At 44.6% G+C, this 25,000-nt stretch overlaps 2 long non-coding RNA genes across 2 annotated transcripts in view; both read left to right on the forward strand.

Moving 5' to 3' along the window:
- Nucleotides 1-5,262: 5,262 nt before the first annotated feature.
- LOC121818470 (uncharacterized) lies at nt 5,263-15,073 on the forward strand. The gene is made up of 3 exons (XR_009599068.1): nt 5,263-5,412; nt 6,398-6,471; nt 14,952-15,073. It is a non-coding gene; the product is annotated as an uncharacterized LOC121818470 (long non-coding RNA).
- A 2,116-nt stretch (nt 15,074-17,189) lies between these two features.
- The window catches only part of LOC132659105 (uncharacterized), an 8,451-nt gene continuing 640 nt past the window's right edge, over nt 17,190-25,000 (forward strand). The window contains exon 1 of the long non-coding RNA XR_009599069.1: nt 17,190-23,974. This is a non-coding gene — a long non-coding RNA (uncharacterized LOC132659105). The remainder of the gene's footprint in view (nt 23,975-25,000) is intronic.

Here is a 25,000-nt window from a genome sequence, read left to right on the forward strand (position 1 = left end):
GCCTCTGAGCAGAGCTGGAGCTCTGCCCTACTGGAGGCGCACTTGGCTCTGGCCAAGCAGGGCTTTACGCCCGCGGCTGGGCTGCATCTGCTTCCCCTGGGAAGCTCGCTTCCCATACTATTCACTAGGCTTCAAGGCGGAGGCGCGCTGCGCCTCCTGCCGGTCTCGGCAGCTTCACCTGAGCTGGGGTGGGAGGTGGAGGCCACACGCAGGGGCAGGCCCAGCCACCTGCACACGTCTCTGCCCGAGGAGAGCGCTAGGGAACCTACGTGTGAGGCAGCTGCTGGGCGCCCACGGAGTCAGCCTCTGGGTGTGCGGGGCTGCAGACCCCAGCCAGGGGCCCTGGGAGCCTGGTGCTCTCCGTGTGGCGCTGAGTCTGAGCGGCCAAGCAACCTGTGGAGGAGCCCTGCACTTGTCCTTCTCTGCTCCTCTGACGGAGCTCTCCTGCTGGAACTCTTGGCACTGTGCCAGCCACTGGCCCCACGCCCTCCCCAAGGACGCCTGGGGCCTAGGTGCAAAGGCAAGGCAGGAGCGGAGCTGAGGCCAGGAAGGCTCCAGTGGCTTGTCCCAGCCTCGCGCAGCCTGCTCCTTCCTGGGCAGGAAGCCTAGCAGCGAGGCAAGTCTGGGCAAGGCTCGCCCAGGGCAGAGCAGCCTCACGCCAGCAACTCTGCCAGATCGGGCCTCTGAGCAGAGCTGGGGCTCTGCCGGACTGGAGGCGCACTCAGCTCTGCCCAAGCAGGCTTTAGCTGCATGCGGCTGAGCTGCCTCTGCTTCCCCAAGGAGGCTCCCTTCCCCGCCTGCTGTTCACTCTGGCTTCCTGGGGGCGCTCTGCGCCTCCTGCAGATCTTGGCTCAGGGCTGCTTGCCTGAGCTGGGGCTGTGGGCGGAGCCCAGGCACGCAGGGGCAGGCCCCAACCAGCTGCACGTCTCTGCTGGGGAGAGCGCCAGGAACCTCCGTGTGAGGCAGCTGCTGGGCGCCCATGAAATCAGCCTCAGGGTGTGCGGGGTTGCAGACCCCAGCCAGGGGCCCTGGGAGCCTGGTGCTCTCTGTGTGGCGCTCAGTCTGGGCGTCCAAGCAACCGATGAAGCAGCCCTGCACTTGCCCTTCCTTCCTCTGACAGAGCTCTCTGCTGGAGCCCTTGGCAGGGTGCAGACACCTGCCCCTAAGCCCTCCCCAAGGACGCCTGGGGCCTAGGTGCAAAGGCAAGGCAGGAGCGGAGCCGAGGCCAGGAATGCGCCAGTGGCCTCTCCAGCCTCTGGCAATCTGCTCCTTCCTGGGCAGGAAGCCTAGCAGCGAGGCAAGTCAGGGCAATGCTGGTCCAGGGCAAAGCTGCCTCACCAGGAACTCTGCCAGATCGGGACTCTGAGTAGAGCTGGAGCTCTGCTGTACTAGGCTCACTGGGATCCGCCCAAGGCTTAGCGCACGCGGCTGGGCTGCCTCTGCTTTCCCCGAGCGCCTCCTGCAGGTCTTGGGTCAGGGGCTGCTCCTGAGCTGGGGCTCTGGGCATGAGCCCAGACACGTAGGGCAGGCCCCAGCCACCTGCACACGTCTCTGCTCGGAGGAGAGTGCTAGGAACCTACGTGTGTGAGGCAGCTGCTGGGCGCCCAGGAGTCAGCCTCCGGGTGTGGGGCTGCAGACCCCAGCCAGGGCCCTGGGAGCCTGGCACTCCGTGCGGCGCTGAGTCTGGGTGGCCAAGCAACCGCTGGAGGAGCCCTACACTTGCCCTTCCCTTCCTCTGACAGAGCTCTCCCTGCTGGAGCCCTTGGCAGTGTGCAAGCCTCCCCTGAGCTTCCCAAGGACACCTGGGTCCTAGGTGCAAAGGCAAGGCAGGAGCGGGCTGAGGCCAGGAAGGCTCCAGTGGCGTCTCCCAGCCTCGCGCAGCCGGCTCTACTGCTGGAGCTCTTGCCTGTGCCGCACTCACTGCTAGCCCCTAATCGCGACTCCAAACCCCGAACTCGACCCTGACCTCACAACCCTATATCCCGATCCCGTAAACTGAATGCCAAGCTCGAATCCCCAAACCATGAACCTGAGCCGTGATTCAGAACCCTAACCCAACCTCAAACCCAAACCCCTCCCCACTCTGCCCAAACTCCAATCTCCAAACCCAAACCCCAAACCGCAAACCTCTAACCTCGGCCGAAACCCATACCCCAACCCCATGCCCCTAATCAGAACCAGAAACCCCAAACTACACCCCAAACCCCTAACTCCAACACCATACCATGAACCCCAACCCATTTACCGAATCCAAATCTCTAACCCCATGCACCAAAACCCCCAACCTGAACCAGAATCCCCTAACACAAACTCCTACCTGAACCCTTCACCATAACCCAAAACGAAACACCGAACGCCTAACCCATAACCTGAACTGCGACCCCTACGCTAAAACGGAAGCCCCTTGAAACACTAACCCCAACTAGCGAACCCTTAACCGAACCCCAATCGCCGGACCCCAAACCCCTAACCCGATCCGTGAACCCCTAACTTGAACCCGAACCCCTAACCTGGCCCCAACCCAAACCCCGACCCCCAAACCCCATACCGAAACCCGACCTGGCTGAGCCCAAACCCCAATCCATAACTCAAACCCGAACCCCAAATCTGAACCCGAACCCCCAACCCCAAACGCTAACACGAACCCCAAACCCAACCTGCACACCCCTAATGCCTTACCGGAAATGCAAACCCATAAACTGAACCCCAAACCCTGAACCCAAACCCCAACCCGCACTTCACACACCCAACCCAAACTCAAAACCCCAACTCAACTGCAACACCAACCAATTCTAACTCCCCAAACCCCAAACCCCCAAAACCCCAACCCTCAAACCCAAACTCCAAACCCTGATCCGAACCCTGAACCCCCAAACCCGTACAACCCAAACCTCAAACCCCAAACCAAGACACCCCAAACCCCTAAGCCAAACCCCCAACCGCCAACCCCTAACTCCTAACCCGAACAGCGAAACTCGAAACTGCACTCACACCCCCAACCAACCCTGAACTCAACTTGAACCCCAAACCCCAAACCTCAAATCTTGACCGAAGCACAAATCTCACTTACTGAACCTCTAATCGGAACCCCAACCCCAATCCTCGAACCCCAATTCCGAACCCCAAACCCAAACCCCAAACCCCTAATCCGTAACCCGAACTGCAAACCCAAACCGAACCCCAAACCCCAACCCATAACCCTGAACTACCCCAAACCCATAACCAGAACCCCAAACCACGAACCCTGACCCAAACCCAGACTCCAAATCTTGGCCCCCTAACCCTCAACCAACTGCTGAACCTCTATCCCAAATCACGAACCCCAAACCCCAACCTCAACCCCTAATCTGAAACAACCCCAAACCTCAAACCTCGAACCTAAAACCTGACCTAACCCAACCAGAACCCCAAACCCCAAACCGTGAACCCCAAAACCCAAACCCGTAACCCCAATCCCAAACCTAAACCCCTAACTCAATCCCAAACCTCCAACCCAATCACAACCCAAACCCCAAACCTCACTCCTAACCCAAACCCCAAACCCCGGACCAGGAACCCTAACCTATCCGAGAACCTCTAACCTGATCCCCAAACCCCAAACCCAAACCTCAAACCACAAACCCAAGCTGCGAACCCCAAACCCTTTACCTGAACCTCAAACCCCAAACCCGAACCGCGAACCCCGAACCTGAACCGAGAACCCATAACCTGATCCCCAAACTCCGAACAACTCTAACTAGCCCAAACCCCAAACCTAAACTGCGAACCTCAACCTGAACCCCAACCCCAACTCCCCAAGCTGAACCTGAACTCCTAATCGGAACCCCAAACTCCAAACTAGAATACAACCCCAACCCCAAACCCCATACATGAACCCTGAACCCGAACCCGAATCCGAACTCTAAGAAGAGGGATTCCCGAACTCCGAACCTGAACCCTAACAAGTTGGGGGATGGAACCCTAAACCTAACCCTAACAATAAAACTCTAAGATAAACATAACTTTTCTGGCCTAAGCCCCGCCCCTGCTGTCCCCACCCCCCTAAAAGGGAAAGAGGCAAAACTGGGATTTGAACACCTAACCTATAGAACTAACTGGTTGTAAGCCTAACCGCTATGCTAGGAGGCTCACTGGGTTTTGTCTCGCTCCCAGGCACTCTTCAAGCCTCACGCCGCCACGGCAGGCTAATAAAGAACTATGGACCCTATTAGCACTCACTTTAAGCTGTTACCCTAAAGCTAATGCCAACCCTAACCGAACCCGAACCCTGACCCTGACCTGAACCCTAACCCAAACCCGAACTCTAAGAAGAGGGGGTCCCAAATTCTAACCTGAACCCGAACCCTAACAAGTGGGGTTGTTCGAACCCTAACCCTAAGCTTAACAATAAACCTCTAAAATAAAAAATTTTCGGGTCTAAGCCCCAGCTCTTACAGTCCCCTGCCCTTAAAAGCAAAAAGGTTGGACTGGAGACTTGAACCTTGATTTACAGACCATAGTCTGCTTGTCTAGTAGCCCACCTAATCACTATGCTATAGAAGCTTGCTGCTCTAGCAGGGCCCTGACTCTCTTCAAGCCTCGGCTCGAGGGCAGGCTGATAAAGAACTATGGGCCCTATTAGGCTCACTTTAAGCTGTAACCCCAACACTAATGCTAACCCTAACCGTAACCTGAACCCTGACCCTGACCTGAACCCTAACCCAAACCCGAACTCTTAGAAGAGGGGGTTCCCCAAATTCTAACCCTAACCCTGAACCCGAACCTGAACAAGTTGGGGGTTGCCTGGACCCTAACCCTAAGCTTAACAATAAACCTCTAAAATAAAAATAAACGCTTCTGGTCTAAGCCCGCTCTGCTGTCCCCCGCCCCTAAGAGCAAAAGGGCTAAGCTGGGGACTTGAACTCCTGACTTATAGACCACAGTCTGCCTTGCTCACCAGCACACCTAACCGCTATGCCAGAGGCCTGCTGCTCTGGCAGAGCTCCCGGCCGTCTTCAAGCCTCTGCGTGCCAGGGACTGGCTCTATAGAATATCATGGCTGTCCTAGGTCATCTTTGCTTTCTATAGTCAGTTTTATCCCTAAATCATAGACAGATCAGCTGAGAAAAGCTTGGATTGTCTCGGTGGGGTGGATTTGCTTGTCCTTGTGTTTCACCTGAGGCAGTCGCGTCCCGCGGGCCTGTCCTGGAAGGGGGCGTGGGGGTGGGGCGCACCGTGAGCGCTGGGGCGGGGCGAGCCTGGGCGGGGTCAGGAGCGCGGCTCACGTGAGCGGGTCTGGGGCGGGATGAACATGGCGGCGCGACGGGGCCAGGGCTCAGGGCTCGCCATTGCAGCTGGGGAATGCTCGCTTCAGGCTCCTGGGTCCCCGCCGATTGGCATCCAGCGAGCAGAGCGCAGGGCTGTGGGCCACAGGTAAGGGAACTCGGACTGGGCGGAGCAGGGAACCATGTATTCTGCCCTCTTTGTTTGCAGTCTCGGAGCCGACTAAAATGGCGGTCGCAGAAAAGCCTCGCCTTTGGGGCCAAGGGTTTTACCGCTTTACCTTGCATAAAGCTCAGACCCGCGCAGTTTTCCCAAGCAGCCTAGTGTATTGCTTCCTACAGGCCTGGAGAGGATAACAGGCAGGAAGGCTAGGGGTCTCCAGACAGAGAAAATAGACTGCAAGTGTCAGACGTTTTTTCTCTCTTAAGAGGCCGGAGGAGACAAAAGAGTGCTGCATTTTTTTCTCCATCTTGATACAAATTTAAAAGGTTTCTCAGAAAATTCTGTGTTGCCATGACCACTCCTGGCTCCACCTGAATTTAACTTCCTCAAACCTTGAACTAAGCAATGCATTGTTCTTATGGAAATGTTTGTCTTAAGGTATGCTAATGTACTATGTATTTACCCAAGGCTCTGTCTTCAGGTCAGTTTCCTAAAGGCTCAGAAAAACTTGACAAACCAGTATGTTTTACTCATACCTTGTTCTCTTAATCTATGTGAATGAAACTATATATTTTGCTTGGAAATCTGCCTTCTTCAAGATTCATGTCCATCATTTTATGGCCTGGGATGACTCATCTGCTGCCAATGTTATCTCAATGCATGCTGTGGGTGAGGGGCCTGGTGCCATTCTCTGACACATTGTCTTTCTTTCATTAGCAGACTGCTAGTGGCTCTATAACATCTGGCTAAAGACTAGCAGGGGTACTCTTTCTTCCCCTTTACTGTCTATGTCAGCAGCTCTCTCAATCTCTTTTATATTTTAATAAACTTTTTAACAGAAAACCTCTGAGCCATCAAGCTTCGTCACTTGCCCTGGATTGAATTCTCCTCTGGAGTCCAAGAATGCTGGCATCTTTGTGGTTTAGCAACCACCTTTCAGCCTTTTGTAATTCATATTGAATCTTCATTTCAGATTGAAGATGCATTCCATGGTATTGCCAACTGAAGCCTTTTCATCGCTATGGAGTATCTGTCCATGTCTTTAAGGTATTTTTCAGCAATCATGCATTTCCAGTGTGCCAGTCTTGTTATCCTCATTCTGTCCATAGCAAAGTCTTTTATTAATGTTGACATGATTGAAAGGGAATCGTTTGTTTAAATTCCTTTTCAGATTGTTATTTGCTGGTGTATACAGATAACACTGTGTCATCATCCATTTGTATCAGTTTGGACAGCTTGATAGTTGTCTTTAGTTTCTTTAATTTCTCATAATTTAAGATGACCCTGTCTCATATATTTACAGTCTCACCCCTAGTCTCAGTCATTTCTTCAAAGAACTGTCCTTTTTTAACATTACATTATTTTTGACTGTGCTGGGTCTTTATTGCTCGTTTGTCTAGTTGTAGTGAGCAGAGGCTACCCTCAGTTGCTGTGCCATGGCTTCTCATTGCAGTGCTTTCTCTGTTTGCAGAACTTGGCTCTGGAGCATGCAAACTTCTAGAGTTGTTCAAGGGCTTCGTTGCCCTGGGCATGTGGGATCTCCTACACAGGAATTGAACCCGTGTTCCCAGCATCGGTAGGCAGATTCTTTACCACCGGGCCATTGGAGATGTTTCCTGTTCCCTTTATTAGAGAATGATATTTAAAACATACATGTAGGAGCTCAATATGCTCAGCTGACAATACATGGATATATATATATATATATACATGTATTCCAGCTCACCTTGAACATATTCAGTTAAAGGTAATTTGTGATGTCTCCAACCTGATCCACCACGACATGGACATTGTAACGTTTCCTTTTGTTTATCTGTAACTTTGCATTCCAATGGTAAGATACCTGGCTTCCACCGCTTGTCATACACAGAATTCAGTGCTTGTCCCACGTGGTTACTGAAAAAACTGTCAGATTGTCTTTCAAAGGGGGCTCTGCATGCATTGCACCAGTATCTTGTGTATGTTTTTGTATGATAGTTTACTATCAGTATACCCTCAGTGGCCAGGTGTCTATTTCAGTCGCTACCAATTATGAATGGGCTTGTTTGCTCTAGTGTTCTTGGACAATCTACAGTTTCTTTGTCAGATATGCATTGTTTTAGGAAAACAGTTTTACTGATTGTTGGCTGTGTTGCATCTTTGTGTGTGGGCTTTCTCTAGTTTTGGTGAGCATGGGCCATAACTAGTGGTTTGCAGGCTTCTCACTGCAGTGTCTCCTCTTGTTGAGGGGCACAGGCTCACGGGCTTCAGTGGCTGCAGCATGTGAACTCGGCATCGTGGCTTCCAGGATCTAGAGCACAGGCTCGGCAGTTGTGGCACACGGGCTCCATAGGATGTGGGATCTTCCCATCCTAGGGATCGCACATGCATCTCCAGCACCGGGGGTGGATTCTTTACTATGGAACCACCAGGGCATATTTTAGATTCTAGTTTTCCACACATGTATCTAGTGAAAGAGGCCAGGATCAAGAGGCATGGCAGCTGGGAATCCTCAGCCCCAGCTCTGTGCTATCCAAAGCTCTGGGGCCTCTGGTGAGCAGCTCAGCTTCCTGGGACTGTTTCCTCCCATCAGAAATGCCCTGCTTTGGACTGTAGCCCACCAAGCTCCTCTGTCCCTGGGATTTCTGAGACCAGAGTACTGCAGGTGGTGCAATTTCCTTCTCTGCTGCTGCTGCTGCTGCTGCCGCTTCAGTCGTGCCTGACTCTGCGCGACCCCACAGACAGCAGCCTACCAGGCTCCTCTGTCCCTGGGATTCTCCAGGCAAGAACACTGGAGGTTGCCATGTCCTTCTCCAGTGCATGAAAGTGAGTGAAAGTGAAGCCACTCAGTGAAGTCGTGTCCGTCTCTTAGTGACCCCGGGGTTGCAGCCTACCAGGCTCCTCTGTCCGTGGATTCTCCAGGCAATGGTACTGGAGTGGGCTGCCATTGCCTTCTCTGATTTCCTTCTCTGCAAAATAGCTTGAAGATATTTTCTCCTGGATATTGCTTTTGATGAAGGGGGATCCCTTCCAGGGCTTGAGAGTGAGTTCTTGTCTGACACTGGGCAATGAGTTGTCTGAGGAGAGGAGTGCTGTCCAAGCTAGAGGCTTTATTGGGAAGGGCTGCCGGGGTGGAGGGCAGGAGGGTGATGGAAACGGAGAGAACCACTCTGTCATGTGGCTCACAGTCTCAGGTTTTATGGTCATCGGGTTAATTTCTGGTTTGTCTCTTGCCAGGCATTCTGAATTGGGATCTCTTGGGGGCACACGCATCACTCAGCTGAGATGGATTCCAGCGAAGTGGATCCTGGGAGGTTGGTAGGACCTCTGAACTGGAGCCTCCCATCACCTGACCTCTCCAGAATTCTGGGTTGGTGGTAGCTTGTTCGTTCCTTTTCCTTCCCAGGACCTCCTGTTGTAAGATGACTCCTGCAAGTGTTTTCTTCTGTTGCCTGGCCAGGGTGGGTGGTCCGTGGTTCATGTAACAGTTTGTTTTTGGTTCTCTCGAGTAAGGTCCTCCACAGGGTAAATGTATGAAATGATAAAAGGCAATGTTTAAACTAATTTGTATTCATAATTTGGTAAGTTGGCTTGTTTTGTGTATGTTAGACCTGATCACCAGACTAACGGTCATGTAGAACTTTAGTAGTTTTCTAAAATTCTATAGTTTTTAAAATGGAGTTACCTTGTTGCAAAGTTTGTGTTTATGTTCATATTTTTTAAACAGTTATTTCTTTTTAGTTGATTGATCATTGCTTTACAATATTGGTTTGATTTGTCATACATCCACATGAATTAACCATAGGTGTACCTATGTCCTCTTACTCTTGAATCTCCTCCCATCTCACACCCATTCCCACCTCTCTAGGTTACTACTGAGCCCCAGTTTGAGTTCCTGAATCATACAGCAAATTCCCATTGGTTGTCTATTTACAAATGTAGGTGTACCTGCATCCATGCTGCTCTCTCCATTCATCTCACCTCTCCTCTTGTTCTCCACCCTCGTCTGTAAGTCTGTTCTCTATGTCTGCACCTCCATTGCTGCTCTGTGAACAGACTCGTCAGTACCATCCTTCTAGATTCCATGTTTTTCTCTCTTTGACTGACTTCCCTCCCCTTTATTAGAACAAACTCAAATGTGTTCTTTTTATGGCTGCATTCCATACAGGCTCTGATTGTTCCTTAGCCATGTTTTGTAGAGGGTCATGGAGCTATTCTGCTCCATTTCAGTTTGGGCTTCCAGTCTGAGTGCTCGCAGCAGAGCTGCTTCTGGGTGAGCCTCTGAGGTCTGTGAGCGCCGGGCTGCCCGCTCTTCTCCTGTGGCCTGAAGGGGGCGCCAAAGCCCTCTGACCCGCGGGCGCAGGACGCTTTGCCTTTAGACTCTGCTCCGTGAGCAGCTGGCGGGAGCTTTGTCTCCTCAGGACCATCAGGGCTCAGGCTTCTGGATAACAGGGCTGCATCCAGGCTGAGAGGAGCAGGGTTGCCTCAGTGCCCACCAGCAGGGAGGCGCTGCAAGAGCGAAAAATGAGGATGGAGTAGACGTTTCCTGTGTCCAGCTGAGGGCTGACTGGAGGTCCATCTCAGAGGACTCAGGGGGAAAGAGCTCCGTGTGCAAAGCGGTGGGTTTTCAGTTAGATTTGCGTTAGATGATGTAGAGGATGAACACTGATGTTCTTCCGTGTAGGTGGCCATTTTCCTGTCACTGTTTCTTGAGAAGACTGTCCTTTCCTCTCTCGCTCATTCCTGGTTTGATTTTCAGGAACTGACCATGTACAGGTGGGTTCGTTTCTGGGCTCTATTCTCTCCTGGAGTCCATGTGTCTGTGTTCCTGCCAGTTCCTCACTGTGGTGGTCACTACAGCTCCGTGATGTAGTTTGAAGAGGGATAGGAAGATGCCTCCAGCTGTGTTCCTCTTTCTCAGAGTCTTTTGGCCGCTTAAGGTCCTGTTCAACAGTAGCAGTCTAATATGAGGAATACTTCTATTTCTGTGAAAATGCCATTGAATATTATTTTGTGATTGCAGTCCGTATTTGTTGATGACTTTGGTTGGAATGGACCTTTAATTCCTCATTGTTCCAGTGCATGAGCGTGGAACAGTTTTCTGTGTATTTGTGTTTTCTTTGGTTTCTTTATCAGTGCTTTCTAGTTTTCTGACTACTGGTCTTTTATGTTCTTGATTAAGTTTGTTGCTAGATGTTTTATTTAAGTGGGATTTTCTTAATATTTTTTTCTGATTGTTATTAGTGTGTAGAAATGCAAGTGATTTCTGGACTGTAAATGGTAGTATTTTATATGATTGTAAATTGATCTGAAATGATTCCGCTTTACTGAATGTAGCCTAACAACTTTTTGTGAAGTGATGTGGAACATTTTATCTGTAAGATCTGTTTCTCCTGCAGTAGGTCATCCAGAGGACCCAAGACATGGTGGTTACTAATAGACTTCCCACACTACTTCATTCCACGTGGACTCCTTCACGGGCAGTGAGCATCGCAGCTTCCTTGAACTTCATCTGGGTAAGTCTTGGCCTGTATCAGAAAGTTTCCTGCCTGTCTGCTCTAAATTTCTTTTGTGGTATTGGCATGGTTGTTTTGAAACATAGTATACTTTCCAGTCATTTAAAATGTACAGAAAATGCCTAGCAATGGGAACAAGTGCTAGCATTTGCCACATCATCTAAAATACTCTATGTGTTTTATCCAAAATGGGTACCTTCTGCAGAACCAGCACATAATCTCCAAAATCAGGAAATCATATGGTATCTACATTATAATGTAATCCACCACCCCACTTCCACTTTTAGCAATTGTTCAAATGTATGAATATATCTTTTGTTTCCATCTTCATCCTGTTTTCTTTATTTAGAGTGTTACTGAGATTTTCAGTTATTTGGACAAACTTGATGGATTGAAAGCAGACATGGTGAATAAGGGTTCTGGGTGGCCTTTCCTATGTGGATTTTTTTCACTGAAGATGGTTTTAATATTTATTCATGTTGTAACATGTATGAATCCTGCATTCTTTCTCCCCCATAGTAATTAAAAATAAGTAATATGCCATTTACCGTTTAGATATTTGTAAGCATACAGTGTTGTAGCAGACAACCTTTTCTTGTTTTGCAAACCAGTTTAATAATGTGCACCTTATGCGTGCTTTGGAGAAACTCAGGAAACTGAGTCAGTGACTGAAATGGCCCAAGATATCACCTTAGATTCCATCTTCATCTGAAAACAAACAGGCACTTCCTGGTGGTCCAGTGGCTGAGACTGGACACTCCCAAAGAAGGAGGCCCAGGTTCATTCCCCTGATCCAAGAACTAGATCTCCCATGCCACAACGGAGAATTTGCATGCTGTAGCTAGTATCTGGCTTGCCTCAATGAAGGTCGACCTGGCACAGCCAAATTAAAAAGAAACAAATATTAAAAAAATACAACCAAAGGAAAGGAAGGGTATGGTGGTTGTGCAGATTTACGGCTTAGCTTTCCTATCGATAGAAAAGAAAAAGAGTTTCAAAAGACTGTGTCTCATCCTTCTATCTGGCATATAGAGAGGATTCCTTTGAAATGAGATTTCTGGTAAATGTGACTCACAGAAGAGCTGTCTTGAACTTGGGTTTCAGAGATGATCATGTGTCCTCTAAAAAATAAAAGTTAATTGGGTCCAACTGATTCTCATGCTGAGGTGGTATATTTTGTGGTAGCATTTGCCCCTTCACTTTGGATGTATCCCCATTTGTTTACACTGTCATCTACTGAAGACATCCTGATATTTGAAAGTTTTTAGTTATTACAAGTAGAGCTGTTGTATATAATCATGCGATACTTTTGTCTGGACATGTTTTCAAAGCTGTTTAGTAAGTGCTAGCCATGTAGTATTCAGGTCACAGGAGAGCCTTGTTTAGCTGTGGAAACATCCAGCTATGTTTCTCTGTGGCATGTGGGATCTTCTGGGGTAACGGATCGAACTAGAGTGTCTTGCATTGTCAGGCAGATTCTTTACCACTGAGCCACCAGAGAAGTTGTGCCCTACCCCCTTTTTTTGAGTTTACTGGATCTAATAGGTGTGCAGTGCTACCTCACTGTTATTTTAGTGTGTAATTTCCTAATGATATGTGATTTTGAGTCTTTTTGATAGGCTTATTTACTATCTTTATATTTTTGTAGGCCAGGTGTTTAGGTTTATACATTTTTATGAGATTGTTCCAGATTTTTGGTATGTTTATAGTACAATCCTTTATCAGATATGTATTTTATAAATATATTTTCCTGTGGCTTGTGTTTAAGTTTTGTGAATAAGGTTTTCACAGTTTAAATTTCTAATTTTTAAAGTTAATGTTATATATGTTTTATATCCTTTTGGATAGACTTTAGTGTGTTGTTGTTGTTGTTGTTAAATTTTATAAGCAGAAGTGAGGTACTGTAGATACAGTTTTAAGCTAAGCTGAGGTACCATAGATACAGTTTTGCCTTTTGTCTGTTAAGAAGTTTGAGTGAGTTTGGTGTACACTGTATGTAACATTATGTCTACATTCATTTGACTGGATATAGCTTCCAATTATTTGTCTAATTGGTTTTGGAGATATCACGGGAAGTCAGTTTTTCCAAGGGAAACTGAGGTCCATGAAACATGAACTCTTTTCGATCGGTCGGAATCACTCTCTGCTATTTCTGACAGATTTGACTTGTTTGGATATCTCATATGAGTGGAATCACAGCACGTTTGTCTTTTCTTGGTCTGGTTTATTTCACTTAATCTAATGACCATAAGGTTTGTCCACATTGTCGCATTGTCAGAATTACTGACTTTGAAGGGCCGAATCAGATTCCATTGTGTGTATACCACAGTTTGTTTATGGAATTGGCTGCCATGGACACTTAGATCACTTCTGTTTGTTTGCCAGTGTGAATCATGCTGTTGTGAGTATGACGGAAGAAGTATCCATTTTTTCAGCCCCCTTTCCCAATCCTTTTGGGTACATAGCTTGAATTGGAATCGAACTATGTATTTATTCCATGTGTTCGTTTTGGAGTCATTTCTGTAATGTCTTGCAGAGTGGCAGCACCATTTAATGTACTTTTTTGTATGGTGGAATACCGTTCAAGCTTCTGAATATACCTTGTGTTGCATATTCAGCTCTCCCACCAACTTGACAGTTGAATGAGCTTCGTTGCCCCTGGGCATGTGGATGTACACAGGAATTACCCGTGTTCCAGCATCATTGAATTATTACCACCGACCATTACAGTTTACTATTTATAAGAGAATGATACAAAACATACATGTAGAGTTATAGTGAAACTATATAATATATATTATATATACATGTATAATTGAAGATATTCTTAAAGGAATTTATGAAAAATCAAGATAACCACGATATTTATTGTGCGTTTCATTTTGTTTATCATAACTTTGCACTCAATGTGTAAGTATACTTGTCACTCAAATATGTCACATACTGAAAAAAATTATTGAATTCTTTAAAAATCATCATTGCACCAACTGAGATTTGTATAAACTTACTATCAGTATGCTCATCATCATTTAGTCACACCAATTATACCTGGGCTTGTTTGCTCATTGGACAAGTAAGTCTTGCAATATGCATTGTTTTCAAAACAGTTTTATTGTGTTGGCTGTGTGCAACCTGTTGTTGTTTTCCTTTTGGTGAGCATGGGCAAACTCTATTTCCAGGCTTCTCACTGCACTCCCTCTTGTTGAGGGGCACAGGCTCACTTCAGTGGATGAGCATTGAACCCCACCCAGGATCTAGAGCACAGGCTCCAGTTGTCCAGGCTCCAATGTGGGCTTCCCATCCTATCGACGCAAAGACCGATGTGGAGTCTTTACTAAAACCAGGGCATATTTTATTCTGTTTTCCACACATGTATCTAGTGAAAGGCAAAAGAGGCATGGCAGCTGGGAATCCTCAGCCCCAGGGTGTCTATCCGGCTCTGGGGCCTATGGTGACAAGCTGCTGATTGTTTTCATCAGAAAACAATGCTTTTGGACTGTCACAATCTGTTGCTTGAGCCAGAGTAGCAGTGCCATCCCCTTGTGTGCTGTGCCTTCGCTTCAGTCGGCCTCTCTGCGCAACCCCATAGCAGCAGCCTACCAGGCTCCTGTGACCTGGGATCTCAGGCAAGAACACTTTTGGGTTATACCTTGTCATGCATGAAAGGAAAAGTGAAAGTGAAGCCACATGAAGTCGAGTCCCCAGTGACCCCAGTTCCTTGGCTCCTCTGAGTAGTTCTCTATGAGTACTGGATGGGTGTATTCTTCTTGTTGTTTCTCCTACTTTGAAGATATTTTTCTCTGGATATTGCTTTTGATGAAGGAAGGGGATCCCTTCCAGGGCTTGAGAGTGAGTTCTTGTCTGACACTGGGCAATGAGTTGTCTGAGAGAGGAGTGCTGTCAAGCGAGAGGCTTATTGGAAGGCTGCGGGGTGGAGGGCAGGAGGGTGAAACGGAGAGAACCACTCTGTCATGTGGCTCACAGTCTCAGGTTTATGGTCATCGGGTTAATTTCTGGTTTGTCTCTTGCCAGGCATTCTGAATTGGGATCTCTCTTGGGGGCACACATCACTCAGCTGAGATGGATTCCAGCGAAGTGGATCCTGGGAGGTTGGTAGGACCTCTGAACTGGAGCCTCCCATCACCTGACCCCTCCAGAATCTGGTTGGTGGTAGCTTTCGTTCCTTTCTTCCTTCCCAGGCCTCCTGTTGTAAGATGACTCACAAGTGTTTTCTTTCTCTGTTGCCTGGCCAGGTGGGTGTCCGTGGTTCATGTAACAGTTTGTTTTGGTTCTCTCGAGTAAGGTCCTCCACAGGGTAAATGTATGAAATGATAAAAGGCAATGTTTTAACTAATTTGTATTCATAATTTGGTAAGTTGGCTTGTTTTGTGTATGTTAGACCTGATCACCAGACCAACAGTCATGTAGAACTTTAGTAGTTTTCTAAAATTCTATAGTTTTAAAATGGAGTTACCTTGTTGCAAAGTTTGTGTTTATGTTCATATTTTTTAAACAGTTATTAATTTTAGTTGATTGATCATTGCTTTACAATATTGGTTTGATTTGTCATACATCCACATGAATTAACCATAGGTGTACCTATGTCCTCTTACTCTTGAATCTCCCTCCCATCTGCACATTCCACCTCTCTAGGTTACTACTGAGCCCCAGTTTGAGTTCCTGAATCAGCAAATTCCCATTGGTTGTCTATTTACAAATGTAGGTGTACCTGCATCCATGCTGCTCTCTCCATTCATCTCACCCTCTCCCTCTTGTTCCCCACCCTCGTCTGTAAGTCTGTTCTCTGTCTGCACCTCCATTGCTGCTCTGTGAACAGACTCGTCAGTACCATCCTTCTAGATTCCATGTTTTCTCTCTTTGACTGACTTCCCTCCCCTTATTAGAACAAACTCAAATGTGTTCCTTTTTATGCTGCATTCCATACAGGCTCTGATTGTTCCTAGCCATGTTTTGCAGAGGTCATGGAGCTATTCTGCTCCATTTCAGTTTGGGCTTCCAGTCTGAGTGCTCGCAGCAGAGCTGCTTCTGGGTGAGCCCTCTGAGGTCTGTGAGCGGGCTGCCCGCTCTTCTCCTGTGGCCCGCAGGGGCGCCAAAGCCCCTCTGACCCGCGGGCGCAGGACGCTTTGCCTTTAGACTCTGCTCCGTGAGCAGCTGGCGGAGCTTTGTCTCCTCAGGACCATCAGGGCTCAGGCTTCTGGATAACAGGGCTGCATCCAGGCTGAGAGGAGCAGGGTTGCCTCAGTGCCCACCAGCAGGAGGCGCTGCAGAGCGAAAATGAGGATGGAGTAACGTTTCCTGTGTCCAGCTGAGGCTGACTGGAGGTCCATCTCAGAGGACTCAGGGAAAGAGCTCCGTGTGCAAAGCGGTGGGTTTTCAGTTAGATTTGCGTTAGATGATGTAGAGGATGAACACTGATGTTCTTCCGTGTAGGTGGCCATTTTCCTGTCACTGTTTCTTGAGAAGACTGTCCTTTCCTCTTCGCTCGTTCCTGGTTTGATTTTCAGGAACTGACCATGTACAGGTGGTTCGTTTCTGGGCTCTCTATTCTCTCCTGGAGTCCATGTGTCTGTGTTCCTGCCAGTTCCTCACTGTGGTGGTCACTACAGCTCCGTGATGTAGTTTGAAGAGGGATAGGAAGATGCCTCCAGCTGTGTTCCTCTTTCTCAGAGTCTTTTGGCCTTAAGGTCCTGTTCAACAGTAGCAGTCTAATATGAGGAATACTTCTATTTGTGAAAAATGCCATTGAATATTATTTTGTGATTGCAGTCCGTGTATTTGTTGATGACTTTGGTTGGAATGGACCTTTTAATTCCTCATTGTTCCAGTGCATGAGCGTGGAACAGTTTCTGTTGTGTTTTCTTTGGTTTCTTTATCAGTGCTTTTAGTTTTCTGACTACTGGTCTTTTATGTTCTTGATTAAGTTTGTTGCTAGATGTTTATTTAAGTGGGATTTTCTTAATATTTTTTTCTGATTGTTATTAGTGTGTAGAAATGCAAGTGATTTCTGGACTGTAAATGGTAGTATTTTATATGATTGTAAATTGATCAAAATGATTCCGCTTTACTGAATGTAGCCTAACAACTTTTTGTGAAGTGATGTGGAACATTTTATCTGTAAGATCTGTTTCTCCTGCAGTAGGTCATCCAGAGGACCCAAGACATGGTGGTTACTAATAGACTTCCACTTTCTTCATTCCACGTGGACTCCTTCACGGGCAGTGAGCATCGCAGCTTCCTTGAACTTCATCTGGTAAGTCTTGGCCTGTATCAGAAAGTTTCCTGCCTGTCTGCTCTAAATTTCTTTTGTGGTATTGACATGGTTGTTTTGAAACATAGTATACTTTCAGTCATTTAAAATGTACAGAAAATGCCTAGCAATGGGAACAAGTGCTAGCATTTGCCACATCATCTAAAATACTCTATGTGTTTTATCCAAAAGGGTACCTTCTGCAGAACCAGCACATAATCTCCAAAATCAGGAAATCATATGGTATCTACATTATAATGTAATCCACCACCCCACTTCCACTTTTAGCAATTGTTCAAATGTATGAATATATCTTTTGTTTCCATCTTCATCCTGTTTTCTTTATTTAGAGTGTTACTGAGATTTTCAGTTATTTGGACAAACTTGATGGATTGAAAGCAGACATGGTGAATAAGGGTTCTGGGTGGCCTTTCCTATGTGGATTTTTTTTCACTGAAGATGGTTTTAATATTTATTCATGTTGTAACATGTATGAATCCTGCATTCTTTCTCCCCCATAGTAATTAAAAATAAGTAATATGCCATTTACCGTTTAGATATTTGTAAGCATACAGTGTTGTAGCAGACAACCTTTTCTTGTTTTGCAAACCAGTTTAATAATGTGCACCTTATGCGTGCTTTGGAGAAACTCAGGAAACTGAGTCAGTGACTGAAATGGCCCAAGATATCACCTTAGATTCCATCTTCATCTGAAAACAAAACAGGCACTTCCTGGTGGTCCAGTGGCTGAGACTGGACACTCCCAAAGAAGGAGGCCCAGGTTCATTCCCTGATCCAAGAACTAGATCTCATGCCACAACGGAGAATTTGCATGTTGTAGCTAGGTATCTGGCTTGCCTCAATGAAGGTCGACCTGGCACAGCCAAATAAAAAAGAAACAAATATTAAAAAAAATACAACCAAAGGAAAGGAAGGGTATGGTGGTTGTGCAGATTTACGGCTTAGCTTTCCCTATCGATAGAAAAGAAAAAAGAGTTTCAAAAGACTGTGTCTCATCCTTCTATCTGGCATATAGAGAGGATTCCTTTGAAATGAGATTTCTCTGGTAAATGTGACTCACAGAAGAGCTGTCTTGAACTTGGGTTTCAGAGATGATCATGTCCTCTAAAAAAATAAAAGTTAATTGGGTCCAACTGATTCTCATGCTGAGGTGGTATATTTTGTGGTAGCATTTGCTCCCCTTCACTTTGGATGTATCCCCATTTGTTTACACTGTCATCTACTGAAGACATCCTGATATTTGAAAGTTTTTAGTTATTACAAGTAGAGCTGTTGTATATAATCATGCGATACTTTTTGTCTGGACATGTTTTCAAAGCTTTTTAGTAAGTGCTAGCCATGTAGTATTCAGGTCACAGGAGAGCCTTGTTTAGCTGTGGAAACATCCAGCTATGTTTCTCTGTGGCATGTGGGATCTTCTGGGGTAACGGATCGAACTAGAGTGTCTTGCATTGTCAGGCAGATTCTTTACCACTGAGCCACCAGAGAAGTTGTGCCCTACCCCTTTTTTTGAGTTTACTGAATCTAATAGGTGTGCAGTGCTACCTCACTGTTATTTTAGTTTGTAATTTCCTAATGATATGTGATTTTGAGTCTTTTTGATAGGCTTATTTACTATCTTTATATTTTTGTAGGCCAGGTGTTTAGGTTTATACATTTTTATGAGATTGTTCCAGATTTTTTGGTATGTTTATAGTACAATCCTTTATCAGATATGTATTTTATAAATATATTTTCCTGTGGCTTGTGTTTAAGTTTTGTGAATAAGGTTTTCCACAGTCTAAATTTCCAATTTTTAAAGTTAATGTTATATATGTTTTATATCCTTTTTGGATAGACTTTAGTGTGTTGTTGTTGTTGTTGTTAAATTTTATAAGCAGAAGTGAGGTACTGTAGATACAGTTTTAAGCTAAGCTGAGGTACCATAGATACAGTTTTGCCTTTTGTCTGTTAAGAAGTTTGAGTGAGTTTGGTGTACACTGTATGTAACATTATGTCTACATTCATTTGACTGGATATAGCTTCCAATTATTTGTCTAATTGGTTTTGGAGATATCACGGGAAGTCAGTTTTTCCAAGGGAAACTGAGGTCCATGAAACATGAACTCTTTTCGATCGGTCGGATCACTCTCTGCTATTTCTGACAGATTTGACTTGTTTGGATATCTCATATGAGTGGAATCACAGCACGTTTGTCTTTTCTTGGTCTGGTTTATTTCACTTAATCTAATGACCATAAGGTTTGTCCACATTGTCGCATTGTCAGAATTACTGACTTTGAAGGGCCGAATCAGATTCCATTGTGTGTATACCACAGTTTGTTTATGGAATTGGCTGCCATGGACACTTAGATCACTTCTGTTTGTTTGCCAGTGTGAATCATGCTGTTGTGAGTATGACGGAAGAAGTATCCATTTTTCAGCCCCTTTCCCAATCCTTTTGGGTACATAGCTTGAATTGGAATCGAACTATGTATTTATTCCATGTGTTCATTTTGGAGTCATTTCTGTAATGTCTTGCAGAGTGGCAGCACCATTTAATGTACTTTTTGTATGGTGGAATACCGTTCAAGCTTCTGAATATACCTTGTGTTGCATATTCAGTCTCCCACCAACGGACACTTGAATGAGTTCTACCTTTGAGCTATCGTGAATGTCACTATGAATATTTGTGTACCAGTTTTTGTTTGAATTATTAACAAATACATTACTATATATAAAAGAAGCCACAAGGACCTACTGTACAGTTTAGGAAACTATTAAATATCTTATGATAATGTATAATGGAAGAGAATCTCAAAAGGAATATATGAAAAGCACATAATAACCATGATATTTATTGTGCCAACACTATGAGTTATCATAGCACTACTCAATGTGTATTTATACATGTCACTAAAATATTCACATCTGTAAGGATATTATAAAAATTATATAAAAAATCAAGAATTCAAACAGAGAATAAATAAACTTCCTGTCATTGCTCATCATCATTTATACACTAATACTACCTGCAACACTCATTGTATAAGTGCTGGCTAGCAATTGACGTTCTCGTAAACCAAGAGATTGTGAAGGTGTAAGGAAATATAGCTTATTGAATTCCTTAATGAAGGATTATAGAACTCTATGTCCATGAAGTGAATGAAATTCCGTTTTATTGAGCCACATTCTTACTAGAGTGATGAGCTTCCACCCCACCCAACATTAGTTCACAATGAAATCCTGCAGTCCTCTGGCCTCAATGTCTGCTTCCTGCTACCGAGAAAGAAAAGATGAGGAAGTCCTGACAAAACCGATGCTATTTTTCTTTTTCTGATTTGTATTTTATCTCAGGGCTTGGCAAAAAGAGGGCCCAACCTGTTTTTAGAGTTCCATCCCAAGGGTTCCTCCGGCATGTTCCCTATGTTGACAAACTGCTGATTATTTCAACAAAGGACAATGATCTGCACTTCACTATCTGTTGCTTGAGCTGGAATAGCAGGCATCCCTTGAAGTGCAGTCCTTCATGCGGAAGTAGGCATCCCTGAAGCAATAGTATAAGAGGAACACATTTATCATGTAGACATCGCATCCCATGCATTTGTAATAATTTTTCAGTTATACCTGTCATCATCAGAGGAATTGACTTGTCCCAGTAATAACGAGAGTACCCAGTATCACAGTTCCTTGACTTATGAGTAGTTCCTATGAGTACCCTTATGAGTACTTCTTCCAATGTTGTTTCTCCTACTTTGGTCATGAACAGTAGAAGCTGATGGCAGTGGTCCTTGAAATGTATGTCGATTCCCAGGTGGCACAGTCAGTAAATAATCTGCCTACCAGTGTAGGAGGTGGAAGTGATGTGGGTTTGATCCCTGGTTCAGGAAGATAACAATTCATACACATGTTTTATGTGAACCAGTTTGATACTCATGAGTTTTTTTCTTCTGTATACAGAAAAACAAATGCTGTTCAAGGACACTGAAAGAACCCTGATGTTGAAAATCAGATCTGTATTGTGAGCAATGCTTAGATATCCATGAGTCAAAGCATAGTATTATGCCTATCATCCTTGTATTTCCCTCAGTGAAATATGTTGAGGAAAACTCTTCATTCGTGGTCTAGATTCACGAAGAAGCTAAATAGCATTCATCCTTTACGTTGACAACTGTGAATTTAAATCTCCTGTGAATCCTATGTGACAACCACACATACCAACATGAGTTATTAGTATTATATCAATATTTTTAGTCCTATTGTATGTCAACTAAAAAAATCAATATATAATTGTACATGAAGTCAAGACAAAATCAGTGTAGAGACAAAATCAGTGTAAATACAAAATGTTCCATCCTCTGAGAAAGGGAGAAAACATCTCTGTGCTTAGCCTATTGCATTTTTATGTATTGGATCCTTAAGTAGTTTATTCACCACACCCTTTGAATGATTCACAAATCTTCAGAGAAGAAAGGATCATTTCTCTTTAACAATGAGTAGTTCAACTCTTCTCAAAGCAAAGTCATAAGTGAGTCTAATTTTGTGTGAGACCATGAAAACTCAGTGTTTTCATTATGCTTGTGCTTATGATGAGGAGGTCTGAGAAGGCACTTGTGAAGGATTATTCATACCAGTCGTTCTCATACGTATCTATTCTTTAAAGGTCGAATCACTGAGGTGTTGCTTCTACACTTGTACTAGGCTGAGTAGCAACATTCCCTTTCTCCCTAAGTGCAGTAGACGTGTTCCCAACCTGTCTGTCTTCTGTCCTCTGGAGTATGTATTGCTTGAGCTCATCACAGCCTAGTAGATGGAAATCATCAGGATATTCTGGAAACCCTTTTTATTTCAGTCTGTTCAGGAGGTTACCACTGCTGCAAACCTCTGGATTTTACCAAGCGCTTTTAACAACCTCAGATGAAGGATACAAGTCAACACTCGTGACAGCCACGGGCTTCCATGGCCTATCCGTGATTGTTGGCTTTGCTTTCATAATCATCCTGTTTCTTATACCAACTAAACTGTCACTGTATTTTTTAATTACCATTTTATCTTTGATGGTTTTTAGATCTATTATGGATTTTCCTATATATCTTCACTTATCGGTGAGGGTCTTATGTTAGTAGTAGTTACGACAACTGACTTCCTGTCTGTTAGCTGTGGCAGAATAAAAAAAGAATGACCCACTGTATATTTTTAATATTATGTATCAATATATTATTAGTGTTATTGTTTGCAGTCATCCAATTCCAAGTTTCTGAAATAAACTTTCAGAAAAATCACATCCTTTTGAATGTCCATTTGACTGAATAGGAGCACAGAAATGTTCTTCCATAAAATTGTTTACAGTTTCCATTCCATTTCTCCTGTTTGATGTAGATATCGGCCTTTGGTTCTATCATTAGCTTTGCAAGTAAAAAAAAAATTAATTAGAGCTCGTATGGTAATTTTACTGTTAGCAATAAGTTTAGCATAAAATGAACACAGAAGAGGTTACAGTAGACCAAATATGAAAGTCAGTTTAAAAGAAAACATAGTGTTGAATGTTTACAGTAGGAATATAGTTATGAAGTTCCTTTATTATTATTCTATCCTTTCCATTTCTTTTGCAGGGGTGTTAATGTACAGATTCCAGTACTATGGCTAGAGTGAATAATAGTATCATTATTCTTGAGAGCAACTCTACTAAGTCTTCACGCTCATGTCACTCAAGGTTTTTTAATACCTATTATGTTAGTCGTGTTTGTAGTTTGTGAAGTCACATAAGTTGCATTCATTCAAGCAATAGTATCAAACAGCTATGGCATCAGTTATAGATGTGAATCGATATCGAATGTGAATCCATTTCATTATCATTACAATAATAATCTACACGTTATTATTGTAGATATTCTATTTATGCCAGTAACAAAGCCGTGCAGAAATAATACGTTTATTAAGAAAATAAGATTTACTAATTTGTTTTATTATTCTATTTCTTTAAAACAGATTGAATGACAACAGGCTTAACTTTTCATTCACTTGTATGACTATGAGCAGTTTGACCAAGCTGAAGAAGATGACTTGTTTGTAGTCTTCCTCATCAGCTCATTCCATCTACTGGCTTTAAAATCATTTAGTACAGAGCTCACCGTCTAGGTGTTCATCCAGTGTTTTGTTTGCTTGTCATGCAGGATCATTTTAAAAGGAAAAGTACGTGTGTATGAGTTAGAGCTCTGATCCCAAGAGTCCATGTAGAAGTTTCCCCTGAGAAATGTATCGTTTTTGCACCAATGCTACTGACATGTGTGAATGTGGTATACCACACATCCCAATAAGTGTAAACAGCTTCACATGCTACTTATTTGAAACGACCAGTACTCATGACATTCTCATTCGTTTGAGGACTAAATATAGCCAACGTAGGCTGTGTTTGCCAAATAGACTTTGAAGTATTCTTCACACAGTCCTTCATCGACGCCAGTTTTCAGATCGAAGAAACCCTTGCTCCATGAAGTTTGTGAACACATATACTCATGTTTTGTTTGAGATTTTAAAGTCATTCTTCAGTTTTGTTGGAGGAATGGTTCTGTATATGCCCTGTCGGGCTTCCCAGGTGGTTCTAGTGGTAAGGAACATGCAGAACATACCCATGCAGGAGACATAGGAGATATGGATACGATCCCTGGGGCAGGAAGATCTCCTGAGGGAGAGCATGGCAACCCACTCCAGTATCCTTGCCTAGAGAATCTCATGGAGAGGAGCCTGGTGGGGCCTAGTCCATATGATCCCAAAGAGTTGGACACAATGTAAGTGACTTAGCACAGCACATGATTCGTTGTCATAGCTAATATAATGGAGATGACATAAAAAAGAAGTGCCAGCAGGCGAAAGTCAATATCCATCACTTTGGAATGTATTGTGATATTTTACATCCATATTTGTATGACTTGATAGTTGGAGAATCGATGCATCTGAAGGCCTGATTGTGTTATATGTATGTTGAGGGAAGATATATTTTTATGTGGTTTGACATATGGGTCCCATTTCATTCGTAGGCATATGCATACTCATCACTTATCATTATTTTTTTGAAAAGACCATTGTTTGGAAAGGTTGTTGTCTAACCATGAAAGATGCTTGAAGTCTTGGGCTCCTTAGAGGAAGAATTCAACCCAGGGTCAGTGATGAGGCTTGATCAGTCAGAGCTTTTGTGTCCCAACGTTTTATTAAAGTATAAAAGAGAGAAAGCTTCTGACATAGACATCAGAAGGGGGCAGGAAGAGTGCCCCTACTCATCTTTAGCTGGATGTCATCTAGCTACTAGCAGACTACTCATTAGAGAAAGGAATGGCAGCAGACCCCTCACCCACAAGATATATGGAGATGACTGTGGCACCAGGTGAGTCATCCTGGGCCATAACACGATTGATATGAGCAAATAGATAGCTTCATTCACATAGATCAGGAGAAGCATGTATGAGTAACGCATATTGGTTTGTCAAGTCAGTTCTGAGCCTCTAGGCAGAACCTACTTGAAGATAGAGTCTAGGGTAAATACATAGTACATTCACATAGCTTAAGGCAAACCTTTCCATAAGAAAAATGCCTTGGTCAGCTCAAAGTATGAGAAAAGTGAAGTTCAGGTGGAACCAGGTGTCATTATAGCAACACAGAAGTGTAAGAGAAAAACCTCTTTTTAAATTTGTATCGAGAAGGGAAAACAAGATAACAGCTTGTTTCCTCCTGCCTCGGAAGTGACAGATAACTGTCTGACACTTGCACCCCATTTCCTCCCTTTGGAGACCCCTGGCCTTCCTGGCTCTTACCCTCTC

This window comes from Ovis aries, unplaced genomic scaffold (genome assembly GCF_016772045.2).
Source record: "Ovis aries strain OAR_USU_Benz2616 breed Rambouillet unplaced genomic scaffold, ARS-UI_Ramb_v3.0 scaffold_135, whole genome shotgun sequence".
NCBI classification, from domain to species: Eukaryota; Metazoa; Chordata; class Mammalia; order Artiodactyla; family Bovidae; genus Ovis; species Ovis aries.